The sequence below is a fragment of the Leopardus geoffroyi genome, chromosome A3 (assembly GCF_018350155.1).
Source record: "Leopardus geoffroyi isolate Oge1 chromosome A3, O.geoffroyi_Oge1_pat1.0, whole genome shotgun sequence".
NCBI lineage: Eukaryota > Metazoa > Chordata > Mammalia > Carnivora > Felidae > Leopardus > Leopardus geoffroyi.
In genome coordinates, this window is record NC_059336.1 from 52,197,411 (window position 1) to 52,203,580 (window position 6,170).

The window sequence follows — 6,170 nt, forward strand, 5'->3', positions numbered from 1 at the left end:
CATATGTTTTCACTCTTATGTGGATCCTGAGAAACTTAACAGAAACCCATGGGGGAGCGGAAGGAAAAAAAAAAAAAAGGAGGTTAGAGTGGGAGAGAGCCAAACCATAAGAGACTCTTAAAAACTGAGAAAAAACTGAGGGTTGATGGGGGGTGGGAGGGAGGGGAGGGTGGGTGAAGGGTATTGAAGAGGGCATTTTTTGGGATGAGCACTGGGTGTTGCATGGAAACCAATTTGACAATAAATTTCGTAAAAAGAAACACCTCATCACCAAACCCCCCCAAAAAATATATATATTAATCTTGGGGCTCCTGGGTCACTCAGTTGGTTAAGCATCCAACTCTTGATTTCAGATGATTACCTCATACTCCATGAGATCAAGCCCTGTATCAGGGTCTGCACTCACAGCGAAGAGCCTTTTTGGGATTCTCTCTCTCTCTCTCTCTCTCTCTCTCTCTCTGCCCCTACCCCTGCTCACACACTTTCTCTTTCTCAAAAATAAATAAATAAGCATTAAAATATGTATATATATTAAACTTACGGGCACCTGGGTCACTCAGTCAGTTAAGCGTCTGACTCTTGGTTTTGACTCAGGTCATGATCTCACCATTGGCAAGTTCGAGCCCCGTGTGGAGCCTGCTTGGTATTCTCTCTCTGCCCCTCCCCCCACTCATGCTCTCTTTGTGTCTCTCTGTTTCTCTCTCTCAAAAATATATATATATAAATCTTATAATCAGCCAAATTGCCAGGTGCTTCTATTTTTTCTAATAATTTATCCATAGGATTTTGTGTGTTTTAAATGTTAACCATCATATCAGTTGAGAATTATAAATTTTATTTTTTCTTTTCTAGATCTTGTGCCTGTAATTTCTTTCTCTTATTTTTTACACTATCTATAGCTTTCAATGTCACACAAAATCAAAGTAATTAAAGTGAACATCATGCTATCATTCCTGATTTTAAAATGAATGATTCTAACAGTGCCTATTTAAGATGATGTTTGTTCCTCATTTTTCATTCACATTCTTTCTCTGTATAAGAATTTTTTTCTATTTTTCATTTACTTATAGTTTATATTAATGTATGTTGAATTTGATCAATACCTTTTCTCCATCTCTCTCTCTCCTTTTTAAAATTATTTTTAATGTTTGTTTTTGAAAGAGAAAGAGGCAGAGCATGAGCAGGGGAGGGGCAGAGAGAGAGGGAGACCCAGAATCCGAAGCAGGCTCCAGGCTCTGAGCTGTCAGCACAGAGCCTGACATGGGGCTCAAACTCACAGACTGCGAGATCATGACCTGAGCAATAATCAGACACTTAGCTGAATGAGCCACCCAGGTATCCCTCTTTATTTTTTGACTTTTCTCTTTTTATCTATTTTTTAAAAGTTTATTTATTTTGAGAGACAGAGAGAGAGTGAGAGAGAGAGAGAGCCAGAGAGTGGCAGAGAGAGGGAGAGAGAGAACCCCAATGGCGGGCACAAACCCCAATGCGGGGCTCACTCCTACCAACCATGAGATCATGAACTGAATCAAAACCAAGGGTTAGACACTTAACCAACTGAGCCACCCAGGCACCCCTCTTTTTATCTGTTAATGTAATAAATTGTACTTATGGATTTTCTAATATTAAACTATCTTGCTACTTAGGATAAACCCAAGTTATGGTGTATTATCCTCTTTTATATATTGTTGGAATCAATTTGTTAATTGAATTTTCTTTCAGAATTTTTAGAACTACAGTTGACCTTTGAACAACGATCAGGTCAACAATGCTGAAAATCTGTCTATAACTTTTGACTCCCCCTAAACTTGACTACTAATAACCTACTGTTGAATGAAAGCCTTACAAATAACATAGCCGATTAACACATATGTTGTATATGTATGTATTCTATACTGTATTTTTACAATAAAGTAAACTAAATAAAAGAAAATATCATCAAGAAAATCATAAGGAAAAGAAAATACACTTACAGTATTGTAATGTATTTATTTTAAAATGCATGTATAAGTGGACCTGCACAGTTCAAATATGTGTTGTTCAATGGTCAACTATACAAACAACCATCATAAATTTATGATGTGGTTTCCAGGCTTTCAGATTGAAAACACTGATACTGTAGATTGTAGGTATGTTAAGAACTCTCAGTGATCTTTCTGGTAGTGACTAATGATTGCTTTTTATCAATTGACTTCAATTCTCTTCACCATACAATAGTTACCTTCCTTGTTGACAGTTGGCATGAATCATCTATCTCAGGATCTGAATAAGAAAACTATGTACACATCTCTCCTGCTTTCTCAGAGACTTGCTCTTCCCGGGCATCGGTGGATCCCACTTCCACATCCTCAGTGGGAATAGCACCCCAGAACCTCCTCACCCATGGCCACTAGCCTGAGGAGGCCCTCTTTCACCTCCTGTTCTTCTTCCTCAACAGACACAGATGATGAGGGTGTGCATGGCACTTCCAAAGATGCTTCTATATGTAAGAGGTGATTCAAAACTTAAGGCCTTGCAGATCTACTTGAAAGCAGCAGAGCTCACAAGAAAGGAAACAAACAAGTCTGTTTAGGTTTACAGTAAGCATTGGCTACTGGCATGACCCTTACATCCAGCATTTTGTTAGACTGTCTGAGGAGAGGGAGGCCTCTGAAATTAACAGAATATTTTGCTGAAGTCCATGGCATCAGTCAGTATTTTTACTGAAGACAGAACGTCATTGTTAAATTCTAAATCTTGGAGCTGGGATGGATATCACCATCTGGAGATTAAAGGATGAAGATCTCCCAAGTAAATATTTTGAAGTCTATTTTCCATTGATAGTCACGAGAAAGCATAGCATCAAATCAAACCTTTCTTATCACAACCCATCATGGAACTACATTCAGAGGGCACACTTCAAATCAATGGACACCTGTTGAATTCAAAGAGATATGCCATTATTGAAGCAGATCTCCGAGACTTACCTGAACTGGAAGAGAAGCTAAAGAAATGTAACATGAATCCACAATTGCCAACACTCCTGATAACTGAATGTGTGCTGCTTTACATGACTCTGGAGCAGATGGCCAAGTTTCTCAAGTGGGCAGCCAATGGTTTTGGGACTGCCATGTTCATAAACTATGAACACACATGGATGACTGGTTTGGACAGATCATGATTGAAAACTGCAGAGGCAACAGTGAGACCTGGCAGAAATGGAGACCTGCAAGTCATTAGAGTCACAGAAAGAACGGCTCCTGTCTAATGGGTGGGAATTGGCATCAGCAGTTGACATGATGGAACTGTACAGCAGATTGCCTCAAGCTGAAGGGAGCAGAATAGAGTCTTCAATTTCTGGATGAAATGGAGCTTCTCGAACAGCTTTTGCAGCATTACTGCCTTTGTTCGGCAACCAAAGGAGGAAATGAAATAGATTTGAAGGAAATCACTTATTAATCTGTTTGAGGCCCATGCTGAGCTTGGAGCTGAAGACATTGACCTTCCCAGAGTTGACAGGCTGTGTTTCCTGGCTGGTGGCCAGCTGTGGTCCCATCCCACCCACCCAGAGAAATCTCAGTTCCCAGGGCTAGGCACCACCTGCTGTGCCCGTTGACTTACTTTAAATAAATTTCAGTTGCCAATTAAAAAAAAAAAAAGAAAACTATGTAAAATTAATTGCTTAATGAAGCTGCTTCAAATTTCAATGAATTTTAATGCTATTTGTGGATTATGTGTGCTATATTTGTAATTTACATTTTCAATCTTTAAGGAGATTCTGTAACTGAGATACACATGCATGCACACACACACATAGGCACTCACGCACACACACACACACACACACACACACACACACACACATACACAAGACTTGGTGAACTCAGTTTAGTCCATACTTAGGTTAGACTGCTGTAATACTGGGGAAAGTATTACATTTTTTATCCTATTTTTTGCCACATGGTAATATGCAGAAGACACATGACCATTGTCATCGTGCTCCATTGCTAGCCTGTACCACCTTTCATTTTCTGTCATCACAACAATGTTCTGACTTTGCTAGTGTGGATTTTGTTGGTTTCATTATTGAATATTTTACTCAATAAAGACAGAGTCTTTCAAGCTATGTTTGTAGGTTCAGAAAGAATGATTATACAAAGCTATAATTTTTTTATTTCTTTTTTTTAAGTTCATTTATTTATTTTGTGTGTGTGAAAGAGAAAGCAAGAGAGAGCATGCTGGAGGGGCAGAGAGAGAGACAGAGAGGGAGAGAGAGAATCCCAAGCAGGCTCTGCACAGTCAGCACAGAGCCCCATGTGGGGCTCCAACTCACAAACCAGGAGATCATGACCTGAGCTGAAACCAAGAGTCAGACACTTAACTCACTGAGCCACACAGGCACCCCTAAAGCTCTCATATTTTTTATGTCCTTTGTATCCATGGACTTATTTATCTGTGTGAAATAAAGTCCTGTATTTACTGTGGGAGCCTCTGAATTTTACAGAGGCTTTTTACACAGGAACGTAACTATTTTTTTTATTAAAAATTTTTTTTTACATTTTATTTATTTTTGATAGAGAGACAGAGCACAAGCGGGAGAGGGGCAAAGACAGACAACGGAGACACAGAATCCGAAGCAGGCTCCAGTCTCCAAGCTGTCAGCACAGAGCCCGATGCGGGGCTTGAACTCACAAACCACAAGATCATGACCTGAGCCAAAGTCGGACACTCAACCAACTGAGCCACCCAGGTGCCCCAGGAATGTAACTATTTTAAAGGCCATAATTTATTATTTTTCTCTGATTTTTGCTTCCTTTCAAGCCCCCTTAATTACCAATATTCGTGATGTACATCTTAGAAAGTATGTTTATACGTTATTGTGTTCAGCTCATAACCACTTTAGCAGAGCTTTTAGTTCTCACTATTACAGACTTTTCTGTGGCCCGTATGCACAAAACTCTGCATACATCTGATTCCGACACAGGCTTACAGGCAGAATTGCTGAATCAAAGGATATACCCTTCCAAGGCTTTTGATACAAATTTGCCAAGTTCTAATTAGTTTATTCCTACTAAGGTTGAATATGTTTTCTATATTTATCCTGTTGTGATTACTTGCTTGTGCCCTTTGCTCATTACTAAAAATATTAGGTCCATATTTTTCTTAAGTTCTCTTATAAGAACTCCTTTTATAACAATAATTTCAATCCTCTGGCAGATATATTACAAGGGGAATTCCTCACCACCACCCTGCCCCAAGTTTGACATTTCCCATTTGTTTTTTGTTTGTTTGTTTGTTTTTTAGAGCTTTTTAAGTTAAAAATTTTTTTTACATAGACATTTAAAGGTTTTATTTAAAAATTTTTAAAATCTTTTCTTTTATGAATCTTTTCTCCCTTTTGCTTTTATGAGTAGAAAGTTATTCCCTATACATAGATTATGTAAATTGCCAATAATGCTCAAATGACATATTTTTAAATTTTTTTATTGCAGTATACTAACAGGGAGTGTTAGCTTCAGTAGACATCATAATGATTCAACTATTTTACACATTAATCAGTGTTACCATGATAAGTATAGTCATCATACAACCTTATTATAATTTTTCTTTTTTGAGAGAGAGAGAGAAAGAGAGCAAGCAGGGTAGAGGGGCAGAGGGAGAGAGAGAGAGATAGAGAGAGAGAGAGAGAAAGAGAATCCCAAGATGTGGGGCTTGATCCTACAACCCTGGGACCATTACCTGAGCAGAAATCAAGAGTTGGATGCTCACCGTCTGAGCCACCCAGGCGCCCCATTACAATCTTATTGACTATTCCTTATGCTGTACGTGTCACCTCTGCGACTTATTTATTTTGTAACTGGAAGTTTGTACCTCCTAATCCCTTTAGCTACCTCACCCATCCTCCCCCTCCCCTCTGGCAATCACCCATTTGTTCCCTGTATCTACGAGTCTGTTTTTTGTTTGTTTATTCATTTGTGTCTTTTTTCATTGTTTTGTTTTTTAAGGCCACATATAAATGAAATTATATGATATACCCAGGTTGTCACAAATGGCAATATCTTGTTCTTTATGGCAGAGTAATATTCCATTTTTGTGTGTGTGTACATTTATGCATATATATATGTATACACACACACACACACACACACCACATCTTTTTTTTTTTTTTTTTTATAATATATGAAATTTAT

At 38.4% G+C, this 6,170-nt stretch overlaps 1 pseudogene; it reads left to right on the forward strand.

Annotated features, from left to right (window-relative positions):
- Nucleotides 1–2,382: 2,382 nt before the first annotated feature.
- On the forward strand, nucleotides 2,383–3,438 carry LOC123579679 (annotated as a pseudogene).
- Nucleotides 3,439–6,170: the final 2,732 nt, after the last annotated feature.